Source organism: Ambystoma mexicanum, chromosome 3p (assembly GCF_040938575.1).
Source record: "Ambystoma mexicanum isolate Mex_15411 chromosome 3p, UKY_AmexF1_1, whole genome shotgun sequence".
NCBI lineage: Eukaryota > Metazoa > Chordata > Amphibia > Caudata > Ambystomatidae > Ambystoma > Ambystoma mexicanum.
Genome location: NC_090925.1, coordinates 1,226,476,630 through 1,226,489,502, shown reverse-complemented (window position 1 = coordinate 1,226,489,502; position 12,873 = coordinate 1,226,476,630). Strand labels below are relative to the sequence as shown.

Below are 12,873 nucleotides of genomic sequence, written 5' to 3'. Positions count from 1 at the left end.
AAGTGAAATGACCTGTTCCCTTAAGCACGTGCAATAAACCTGGTCCACGATGCGGTAAACTACGCATCCATAGCTGAAGACCAAAAATTGGCCTCACAGCTTTTTACAGGGAGAAAAACATTAGAAAATAAAGCACGGGTTCACAGTCTCCAGAATAATAGACACAACATTTCAGAGAGATCCTTCCCTGACAAAGTGGCCGACTATAATTCAGCATTTCAGTACTATAATTATGGTATAACCATGTCCAGGGTAATCGACAAAGAAGCCCTTCTGAGTGCTTATTTGTTTAAACATTCTTCTATTAGATTTTATGATGCACAAGTTCATCAATTACAAATGTTAAATATTTAAGTCCTTTCCAAACTATATTATACAGGAATGCAAAGTTTGTAAATTCCAAGGATAAATCTACACACATTGATGTTCTTTTTACACTAACATATAACTCCATTCACGTGCTAAAATGGCATAAAAAAAGAACACCATATAGAACAATTATATTACTGCAGCACTAGTGACTCCAGCACTAGTGACAAGAAGAGCACTGGATGGGGAGCAGGTGCAAGTGGATCTAGGTCACCTGGCCTAAACCCCGCCCACCTGGCTCCTTCCAGGTTGCTGCACTTTTTCCCCTCTGAGCAAGCCCCGCCCACCTGGTGCCTTCCTGGTTGCTGCTCTTTTCCCCTAATTAAGGAGCCCTTCAGCATCTTTTCCATTGCAGATGGGGAGCAGGTGCAAGTAGATCTAGGCCACCTGGCCTAAACCCTGCCCACCTTACACCTTACAGGTTGCCGCTCTTTTTCCCCACTTAGCAAGCCCCGCCCACCTGGTGCCTTCCTGGTTGCTGCTCTTTTTACCTACTTAAGGAGCCCTCCAGCCTCTTTTCCTTTGCAGATGGGGAGCAGGTGCAAGTGGATCTAGGTCACCTGGCCTAAGCCCCGCCCACCTGCCGCCTTCCTGGTTGTCGCTCTGTTTCCCTACTTAAGGAGCCCTCCAGCCTCTTTTCCTTTGCAGATGGGGAGCAAGTGCAAGTGGATCTAGGTCACCTGGCCTAAGCACCGCCCACCTTCTTAGCCCTGCCTCTTCCTTCCTGCTCTTAACTCTTAAATCAAGGGCATCTCTTGCCAGGGCATCCGAAGTGAAGGGCAGATGAAAAACAGGGCAATTCCTGTTTGCACCTATCCGGAACAGGAGGACACAGGGCCAGAACCCCTGCTCAGACCACAGGTTAGCATGCACCAACATGTGTTTACTCCCACTGTCCCCACAGGGCAACCCAACCCCCTGTGGTGCCCCCGTGATGTTTCCTTGTGCCCCCTCCCTTCTTGCACACAGGTGTTGCCTGCTTTGCTTGATTGTTCTACCCTGCTCCCCCTCACTCCCCCTCCAGCCTACTTCTGCAGGAGTCTGTCCTGATACGTTCTGGTTTGAAAATCACTGTCTTGTGGCCAATGCTGGACTTGACTTTTATGGACTTCATTGTTTCACGGTGTGTAACCCTTTCTGAACTCTCATACTGGACTTCCTTTGCATCTTGTACTCATGGTGGCCCTGAATCATGCTGGTCCCATCTTCATCTTGTATCCTGGCTTGCAACATAATGTGTTACTACTGACTTCTGCAATTGTATTCACTCTCGCCTCTTGCTTCTCCACTCTTTTTTACTGCTTACTCTCTGTTCTCTCCTCCTCCCCTTACTTTCTTCTATGCACTTACTCTACCAGAATTGGACAAACGTGTAGATTTTAATGCACATGAATCACTTGGTGCAAAGTAATATTCGTTACAAAACATGGCTGTTTAATAGTTCAATAATTATAACTACAAAAGTGATGGGTGGAAGGTTTTAAATTAATCTGAACCACTGGCATTGCTCGGGGCAACCTTCCACACCACCGTTTTTAGCCTGTCTGCCCCATTGCAAAAGAGGTCCAGCCACATGCCAATCAGTCAGGTACTGCCACCAATTGTAGCACCCTACCCCGAACTGCTAGGCCAGGTCCCATCTGCACGGAAACACAAGCAACCCCAGACATGTTTCAGCCTTGTTGGACCTCCTCAGTGAAGTGCAGCTTGGATCCCTATCGCGCAGGGAGCAATGAACCCACGTCTGGGCATACCCTCTCTCATATAGTGAGACAAACTATGACCACAAAAGTGATAGGTGGAAGGTTTTGAATGAACCTGAACCACTGGCATGTCCAGACGTGGGTCCCCTGTCTGCTAGGCCTAGAGCCCCAAGCTGCTCCTAAATGATGAGGCCCAATAAGGTTGAAACGTGTCTGGGGTTGCTTGTGGTCTTGTGCAGATGGGATGTCACCTAGCAGTTCGGGCTGGACTGCCTCTTTTGGGGTGGACCGAAGCCTGATTTGCATATGGTCTTTCCTCTTCTGTAATGGCTAGGCAAGCAAAGAATGATGGTCTGAAGGGGTGCCCAGAACAATGCCAGAGGTTAAGATACATTCTAAACCTTCCAGCCATCACCTCTTTGTTTTTGTTTGATAGTTAAAACATAGTTTAGTAAAAAAAACGTACCTGGCGCACTGTGGGTAGGTATCTGGTGTGATCATTAAATCAGCTCCGATTTTGACACCCTCGCCTGCTGTATTATTTCATGTTCTGTAGTTGATCATCCATATAATTCCATCAATCACACGAGTAGTGTGGGAACCAAATTTGCCAACCATTGTCTAGCCATGAATTGTTTAGCAGTATGCACCCTCAATTGCAGAAATCTATCATTTAAGCTTGCCCTTACGTTTCTTTGGTATAACTGCCAATAGATTGTTGAGCAGAATTAATGTACACACTCCACCAGTTATCCTCTCCAACACCACCGTTACAGCTACCCAGAACTTTGCCACTTTAGAACATGGACAGATCAAGGGAAATAAATCTGTGATGGATGTACTGCAATTAGGACAGGCCAAAGCGGCATTAACATTAATTATTCTACATATAAGGGAGTAAAACATGTTCTGTGTCATATATTATGTTTCACTTGTTTATGTTTCAAATTATGGGAAATCCGTTTCACGACCCTGCAGTCTTGGAGGCCTTCTCAAGCAGGCAATTCTTATTAGCTAGACCCAATCTCCCCAATCCCCCACCCATTTCCTTTAAAGAGGTAAAACCAGATGTGGTTTATCTGCATATAGGGATTGATAGAAAATCGAAACTGCATGAGACCAAACACTTGATGACTGCTCTTAGTGGTCTACCCACGTTTCTCATACAGCCTTCAGGAATCTTGCAAACTGCAAAAAGCATCCCTTGTTAATGCCATAAAGTTCACACAATTGATTAAATGTGTGAAACATGGCAAACTAATACAGGTAAGACACCACATTAGGGTATGGCAACATGCTGAATGTACGAATTTGGTCAATATTTCAACAAAGCGCTGCAGAGCCGAAATCTGCAGGTTCGAAGCATAAATATTTATGTTGGCAATATGGGCAAACACCTTATTCCATAACCCATGCCCTAGGGCCACTAAATACAGAATGACAGCCCCCACCCTGCCTTCCCACTCTCAGGAAATCTCTATGTCAAGATCTCCTCCACTCACCAATCCCAAAAGTACTTTCTCTGTATTTACTGTCTGGGCTAATTGTGTGCTACAAATTGTAATGTGGTGCCAGATAATACAGCCTACATTTTGGAACTCTGTTCCTCCATACTCAAAAGTGTAACATAAGGTAGACAGTGCAACCTCTTCCCACATCATATCAATCTACATGCTATTAGGGTTGTTCTGCAATGGGCCCACCATCCACTCATGTACTCGCCAGGTTCTCCCTTGCTGCTGGCTCAGACCTACACCAAACCCACACCCTCCAAGCCCACCATGTGGAGGATACTGCTGACCATCTCCTCCCATGGGGTCAGCTGTAGAGGGGTCTTCTGTTCCTCCACCTGTGGCGGCTGGTAATTAGGCTGAAGACTCATGACTTGAGGTTGTTCCACCTCTTTTTCCCTTCCCTGCAGACATAATTGTGCTAGTCTCTGGGGATTTATTTATATGCCACAAAGAAAAATCCACTTATAAAGGGTATGTATTGGATTGATTGGGGGGAGGGTACATATGAGAAGGTATCAGAGTATCCAAGTAATAACATTTGTTACATCTTTAATATGTTTTTGTCATGAGAAATGTCTCAATGTCAACTGCGGGGCAGTGACAGTAAAGGGCTGATTAGGGCATGTTATGAAGGGTACATGGGTGAAGAGACTAGAGATGTGAAGTTATACAATGTGCTGGCATTTGAATGTGGTTTTTGCAGTGAAAATATCGTACAATCTAAGTAAACATCTTGATGTAATTTGCAGCGTTGTGGCACACGCATGAATAGGTGGATTGGTTTGCTCTCATTATCAGAATGTGGTGTGGCAATGTTTCACTATCGGTAAAAATATTATGTATATTACAATATGTTTATGCATAGTTTAACAATGTATTGGGGTCAGAATACATCTGTAAATGTGTAAGTGATAAAGTAAAAATGTTTGGTGCGTTTTAAATATGTTTATCATGGCAATAATTCTGCACCATCTAGCTGTCAATAGCTGGGAGGTAACAAGTAAATACATTTGTAGCTTGGTTTCATGTCGCTATTAAGATTGCAGCGCACCACCACAATATTTTGCTTTTCCAATTTAGCAAAGTATATTAAACCACACATAACACATGCAAAGTTTATTTGTGACAAGGGTACATGTTAGAGGTATTCAGAGATATCAAACAAACAAGCCTGGTAAGATTTACATATGTTTTCCCTACTGTTAACTCTGCACTGTTTCAGAAAACGTCTGTATCGCCTACTACACCTCCTCCTGTATTATTGGAGAATCTAATTCTTCCCTATCTTGGTCTGTAATCTGAGTAATCCAGACCCCTGTCAAAAATGTGGCCTGTGCTTCTTCAGGGTTTGGGAGATTTTGAAGTAGGATCCATAATAGGCCTCCACCATACCCAGTTTGCTTTCCTCATCAAAGGGAACCTGACCTTCCTCTCCCGAAGGCAAGTAACACAATTATGGATGGCCTGCCTCCAAAGTTTAGCTACCAGAATCCAGTTGGCCTTATTACCCCTGGCATAGTGACAGTGCCTGGTTTGAAGACTCTTTAAGGCTCTAAGTGTCCTCTGCGAGCCAGACGCTTAACTTTGCCCTCCAGAGTCGCCACCTCTTCCTCCAAGAGAGCTATTTGACCTCTAATAGCCTTCGCATAAGCTGAGGTCCTGCTTATGTCACCTCTCAACTCCCCTTTTAGAGGCATACAAGCCCACGTCCCCTGTTGCAGTCTCCTCAAAGTATCTGGTTAGTGTCTTCTGAATTTCTGTTCTAATAGCCACATCCCACAAGAGCATCTCATTAAATCTCCGCGGCCTTGTACCGGAGTAGGTTGCAGCGTGCCCAGCATGGAAACTATCACAGGTTAGAAAGATATTTCCGCCCAATATTAATGCGGTCAACATACAGAACCAAGCTTGAGGTCCCAATACCATATCTACCATATCTATCCCAGAAGATGATTTGTGGGCATAGGAATAAAAATTATTTTTCCGAATGATGAACTGCCATAACTGAATCAGCAAACGTTCCCTCAGGATCTTAGCAAGGGCCTGAAGATTACACCTATCCGCATGAGCAGTTTGGGATGACTTATCCAGTTGCACAGCGAGAACACAATTAAAATTCACAGAAATTACAAAGAATCGTGACAAGAGAATCAAACGAAGAGTACTACCCTTCATTGGGAGCATAGATGGACATCGAAGAAAACATGTCAAAGTAACAAACCCTTGACCACTGAGTAACGTCCCTCGGGTCACCTCCCTAGTGAATTGCAGATCCCTGTTAATAAGGATAGCCACCCCTATTCATTCAGTCTGTAGAGACAAAGTACTTCAAATTATATCTACTAACTAAGCACCGAGTGTCTACCTTAAGCAAATGCGTTTCTTGCAAGAATACCACCGCAGTGTCCATTTCTCTCAAGCATCTCTCAATAGACGTCCTTTTTCTTTTAACCATACTGTATTTGTTTTACAACAAGTAGACAGAAACACCATTGTCCTGTTAATCATACGAATACAAAAGTTGTTGAAGACATAATAAATAAAAAAAAACTATGGTAGCCACCAGGTGATGGATGACCATACCTCTGACACTTGACACTGTTCACATACCTTTCCCATTAATATCCACCAAAACCGGGCGGAGTGCATACCTTGAGACATCAGTTTATAGGGCGGTCATGACCATCTTATCTCCAGACAGACGGTGTTTAATATGAACGATAACATGCATTTCCCACCTCCCTCCTTCCCTTCCCTCCCTCAATGCATCAGAGAAATATACTGAGCATCATTATTCAGATTATTAACTTGCACATTACACCTAACAATTGTTTTCTTGCAATCGAAACTTTTTATGCGTCCAAAACAATCTGCTGACTCTTTCCGCCCCCACCCCGCCGGGGATTGCAGTCAAAAGGTATCATTGCCTACTTAAAGACCGTGGTACGTGCCCCCACATTCACCCCAGACCCCCGCCCCCTTCGTTGTTTTCTTATGTGCTGTGTAGTATTCCAGAAAAGGAAGCCATATTACATCTATTTGAGAGCGGGATTCCAGGAGGGCCGCTGTAATGCTTGGCAACTGGTTTATAGAGTATGCTTTCGACACACTCTGGCTGCGAGCAACACATCTCTTGGCATGTGAGATAAGACCATATTTGTGTCATCCTGGTCCGACTGAATCCCAAACTGAAAGAGCAGTGGTGAGAGCCCCCTGGAAATCCCATTTATCTTGTGAATCCATCCCAGGACTTCCTTCCAAAAAGCCTGTACCTTAACACATTCCCACCACTGATGCCAGTAATCACATATTTCTCCACACCCCCTCCAACAGAATGGTCCAGTCCCTGGAGAATTTTTTGACAGTCGGTGCGGAGTGAGGTGCCATCTCACCAGTAGCCTCCCATTGTGCATTTTGTATTGCATAGATATGGATGTGTACCAAACAGCTCTATATATCACTGCCCATAACTCTGGTCGATCTTGCAACTCTTAACTCCTCCTCCCATTTAGTCTGAGAAGAGGGTTGTGCAAGATGGCCCCTAGTAAGCAGGGCGCTATGTAGTTGGGCTATCAACCCCCTCATGCCCCGGCGACTCGCTCAGGATGCATTTGAATGCTGTAAGGGGTCTGCGCAGGGAGTCTCCCCAAAGCGGGTCCTGTAGAACACTCCTCAGCTGTAGGCAGTGGCGGTATTATGTTGCGCCTCTTCCATCTCTGCCTTAGAGATGTAGGTACCCGCCTTCCACATCTGCCCTGTTCTTACTAAACCATTATCATATTGGGGCTGAAAGCGGTGGACATCAGTCAAGTGATCACGAATGGCGAAAAGGCTAGGCCGTGATTCCCTTCATGTTTTGGGTGGGACACCATAGAGACCACAAAACTACCAAGTTTGGGTGTTCCCTAATTCTAAGTGGCAAGGATCGATGTGGAGCCCATAACAATTCGCCCAGGGTGACTGGTGTAAATAGGTTGTTCTCCAGGACCACCCATTGTTTCTCTGAGTTTTCCCACAGGTGGTCAAGCAAGGATGCAGAGCAAGGAGGCCCTGAAGTATTCATAAGGACTGGGTATCCCATACCCCACCTCCCCCATGTTTTTCGGCAGAATCAAGGTTGCACATGAGACTCTAGGTTTCAGGTCTGCCCACAGGTAGACCAAGAGAGACCGCTTGACTTCTGTGTGGAAGGCTGCAGGGTGAATTACAAGGAGGGGCTGAAAGAGAAACTAAAATCGGAGCAGAATGTTCATTTTGATTGATGTGAACCTTGCGGCCTAGGAAAGCGCTAATTTACACCACCTCTCCAGATCTGTTTTGACGGTGTTCCAGAGAGGGCCATAGTTTGCGTCAAATAGGTTTGCCAAATTCTTTGTGATTTCTACACCCCCCATTCCGCCACAAGGTGAGCTGGGAGGATTGCGTTAGTGCTAACATTTTATTTAGATTTGCGCGGAAGCCTGACAGAGCCCCATATTCCCTCAAGGTTGCAAAAAGGGCAGGTATTGATTCTAGAAGCTGGTAAAATGTAGGCCAGGATGTCGTCGGCGAATAGCGCCAACTTATATTCCCTTTCCCCCTCTCTCTATCCCGTGGATGCGAGAGTTGGCTCTAATTGCTTGTGCAAATGGCTCCACTACAAGGGCATACAAGAGGGGGGCAGGGGGCAACCCTGCTGCGTACCCCGCGTCAAGCCAAAAAGCTCTGAGCGACTCAATCAACACGAACTTCCGCTGAGGCATTACGGTAGAGTGCTGATGCCCCCGATATCGACTGATCCCCAAACCCGCCCACTTCATGAGCGCACTTAGTAAGGGCCATTCAACTCTGTTGAACGCCTTCTCTGCGCCGATTGACATCAAGGTGGGGCAGTCCTCTCTTTCTTGGATGGTCACCATCAGATCAAGGGTTTTAAGGACATTGTCCGCACCCTGTCTACCACTCACGTAACCAGCCTGATCCGTGTGAACCAACTGGGGGAGGACTTGGGCTAGTCAGTTGGCTAAAACGCTTGTGTAGATCTTAGCGTTCACATTTACAAGCGAAATTGGGCGATATGATGCGCATTCTGTGGGATCTTTCTCTTCCTTGGGTAGGACTATTATTCTGGATTTAGTGAATGGTGGGGGCTCGGGGGGCTTGGCTCGTTTCTAGAATTGAGTTGAAAAGTTTAGCTAAAAAAGTGGCCAGGGAATTTGAGTACGCTTTATAAAAGGCTGGCGTGTACCCATCCTGCCCGGGCGCCGAGCCGGCTTTCATCTTGCAAATAGCCGCTTGGATTTCTTCAGTCATGATTGGGGCATTAATTTCGATCTGGAGCTCATGCGACAATGGTACATGGGGGAATCTTGACAAAAACTCTGTCCCCATTACCCCCCTTCAGCAGTGTACAGGGAAGCGCAGAATCTCGCGAAGCGCCCTGTAATTACCACAGGATATGACAGATTTAACCCCAATTCATTCTTAATTATAGGGATAGTCCTCTCTGCTCTTTGCTTCCGTAAGCGATTGGCTAGCATGGTGTGGGCCTTATCACCTTTTACATAAAATTTCAGTTTTCAGTATCGCAATTGCGTCAGCGCTTTACCTTGCCAAATATTCTTCAATTTCTCTCTACACTCACTAATCTGTGATAGAATCTCCTCTCTCCCTACAGGGTGTGCTCGGAGATCTCACTCGTTGCGTGTTATCTCCAATTTCAGATCTTTTTCCTTTTTCAGCCTGAGCCTATTTTTGTGCGCCCCCTCCGCAATTAGGACCCCCTGTATCATGGCCTTTGCCACCTCCCACAACGTGTTCAAGGGCATCGCTCCAGTGTCATTCTCAACAAAGGAGTTTTTTATCAAGTCAGTGAGGGATTCTTTAAATAGGGGATCCTTATAGAGGGAGTCATTGCATATCCATCTACGCTCCGTACATGGGGGTGGTTGCAGGTCTAGTTCAAGGGAACAAAGGTCATGATCCATCCAGGTCACTATCTCAATGGATGTGTTTAAAATGGAGGTCTCGCTATCAGCCCCAACCAGCAAGTAGTCGATCCGCAAGTAAGTGAGATGGAGGGAAGCATAAAAAGTGAAAGCCCTCTCATTAGAATGGGTTGTATGCCAGGTGTCAATTAGGTGGCTAGCTCGTATTTGGCTAAGAAATCGTTCCCCCAAGGAGCTTTTAGGTTGATGTGCACACTGTCTCATGGAATCGCAGTCTAAGCTCGGGTTTGCTATAATGTTAAAATCTCTGCTGCATACCATAGTGCCCTCCCCTCCAACCATCCAGGAAGTCGAGGAGTGATTCACTAAAGTGGGTTTGATTCTGATTGGGGGCGTAAACTGAGCAGAGTGTAGTTGTATTTTGTATTTGTTTTATTTATATTGCGCACCTTGCCCAAGGGCTTCTGGGCGCATGTTTAGGCAGCAGTTACAAGTTACAGCATAGAAGCAAGAGAGCAAATTGTGCATGATCTTATCTTCCCTTTTAGGGCTAGGAACCTTCCACCCTCCCCCCGTCCTGATGTATTTGTTCTATGTGAAGGCCTACAGACTTTCTATATATGATTCCCACCCCCCTCTTGTTATCCCCAGACGCCCACAGCGTGCCCCCTATTTCCTTGCTGGCGACTTTGAATTCTTTCCCCTGGGCAAATTTTTTTTCCTGCACAAACAATACGTTCAACTTGGATAGTTTAAATTCCCTTGCTAACAGCGCTTTTGCAGGGAGTTAAGGCCTTGGACATTGAGGGACCTAAATGATATGCCCTCAGGTGATGCCATGCTGGTATCTTAAATGGTGTGCAGTGACCCTGCTGAGGTTGTTAGTCGTGAGATAAGCATTGGACACATGTGTGCGTTGTTGCAAAATGCAAGGTGTATCTGACTGAACTGGTGTGTAATTAGTGGCATTCAGATGCGATGCCCTTCCCTTCTGAGGCATGTCCCTCCCTCTACCTCCCCCATTTCCCCAGAAAAACGCCATCTTGGATGCTTCTTGAGTGCTGAGACACCCTTAAGGAAAAAGGGCCACACTAAAAGAGCCCCTCTCCAGGCTTTTATGTAATACTCAACTGTACATAAAAAGAAACAATGGCAGGATCACCCCGCAACATAACTAACTTTAACAACTTCCAAACTACTGTAACCAAATCGGGCTTTTTTTTCCGTCCTTCATTACGGTCCACATGCGGGCTGCTGTATGCCCGGTAACTTGATGAGCACCAACTTTCAGCTCAGGGTGTCTTCCGACACCACCCCAGAAGAACTCCACCAACCTGGAATTTCCCCCAAGGATAGTGACTCTCAGGGAGTATTGTAGCGTTTATAATTTCTGGATCCCGGGGTCCGGTCCCTTCCCGGTGATGAAGGTGAACGTCTATTCAGCTGGCCCACAGGCTTCTGAGATTTGTCTCTGCCAGACCCTAACGTGCCTCCCAGTAGGCCCTCCAAAACTCCTCTTACCTGTTCCTCTGAAGTAGCACGATAGCCCTCTCCTTCGTGTTCAAAACTGAGTGGAAAAGGGAGCCCGCAGCGATACCGAATTCTGTGGTCTTGTAGCCAAGTTTTCAGTGGATGGCAGCCTCTTCGTCGATTCAGCGTGGCAGCAGAGAGGTCTTGAACATTTTTTACACTTGATCATTTAAATACTACAGGTTCCTTCTCTATTGCCTTCTGAAGTATGTCCTGCCTCTGCCGATAATAATGACACTTAACAAAAATGGATCTTGGGCTGTTCGGGGGGGGCCCACCTCTGTGTATTCTGCCAAATTTGATGGCTCAGGCTTCTGCAGAGTCGAAAAGAGTTGACACTAGATCCTTTAATTTCCAAACTGGTCGGGGTCTCACCTTGCTTCTCATTGAGGCCTATTATGCGTACATTTGTCCTTCACTCCCTGTTTTCCAGGTCGTCAAGCCTTAGCTCTATGTCTCTCTCCATTTGCTATAGGTCTTGGAATATCGCTTCACAGATCATCACTGCCAGGTCCCCTGTGAGCTGATTGCTTTCCAACGCTTCAAGCCTGTCCTCGACTTGCACCGCCCTGGCCTGCAAGTCTGAGACTGTTTCCGTAAGGCTGGACTTTATTGAGCAGATTTCACTGAGCAAGAGGCGGATATCAGCTTTAGTAGCACTATCCCGGTCATTTCCTGGTATTTCCGTGGAGCTTTGGACTTTGTCCTGTTCCATTTCTCTTGGGAGGCGGCTAAATGTCCTCAGCCTTGTGAGAGTGTTCGGGTCCAGCGCTCCAGGAGCACAGAATGCAGCAGTCAACAGTATTGTGAGTATCCTTTGGGGCTCTTCAGGTGACCAGGCTCTATGCCAACTTCGTATCCCTGTGTTGGGGTCAAACCTACACTGCGACTAGGCTGGACTCCGGTCCCTGGATCCTTTCCTTTCTATGTGTTCTTTGATCTTCCTCCCCCCTCTCATGTGTTTATCACTGCTATTTTGATTTCCAGTGCAAACAGGTGCACCCGCAGTCCCCCGTACCTCTCTTGTGGTGGGTTGAGTGTGATGATATTAGCCAGGGGAGTTTTGCGCCTAAGGGAGCTGTCTTCCCTGCCCAGGTACCTTTTATCTGATATTAGCAGTCGAAGTGCATTTTTTGGAGGCGGGCCGTGGTCTAATGTGGTGCGGTGAAACAGCGCCCTAATGTTGAAGCCCCTCTGGCTGTGTTTTGTTCAGTGAGGCCTGATGACGGCTTATTGCACCTTTCCTTTTTTACAAGGGTCGTATTGTGCAGACACTGAGCCCGCTTCCCTTCTTGGTGCCCCTCTCGTGGGGCGAAGTGACGTGCGCCTCACTTTGTGCTCCTCGGTGATCCCAGAGGAGCAGGGTTCAGCCGTGCGTTACTGTTTGCAGCGGCAGGGAGGCAACTCTGATTCTTTCCTCTCTTTGTTGCCTGGTGGCTCGGGCCAAGCAGCATACAGCCACGTGTGATAATGGCTGCAGGGGCGGGTCGGTGGTACTGGAACTCAGCATTCCCCTAAGGCTCAGAGAGACAGATGTGCATCCAGGCGCAACAGTGACAGTAAGGGTGAATGCATAGGGCGGCTCCGGCCAGTGGATACCTTACAGTTGCCAGCTACCCTCAAGAACTGGCGTGTTACTGTGGGGGGCGGGGGGATCAATCTCCTTGGCAGCCCACTTCATCCGTATTCATTGGGGGAGGGTGAGGCACAGCAGAATGATCTGCCCGTGACCGGGCTCTTCGGAATATTGCACGCGTCGCCTGCTTAACGGTCTGGGCTCACAATCCGCTCTTTCCCTCCGGCTCACCTGCCTGCGGCGCTGCTCTATGT

The 12,873-nt window shown here is 46.8% G+C and overlaps 1 protein-coding gene across 1 annotated transcript in view; it reads right to left on the bottom strand.

Moving 5' to 3' along the window:
- The window catches only part of RUFY1 (RUN and FYVE domain containing 1), a 1,926,102-nt gene that overhangs the window by 665,115 nt on the left and 1,248,114 nt on the right, over positions 1 to 12,873 (bottom strand). The window lies entirely within an intron of this gene.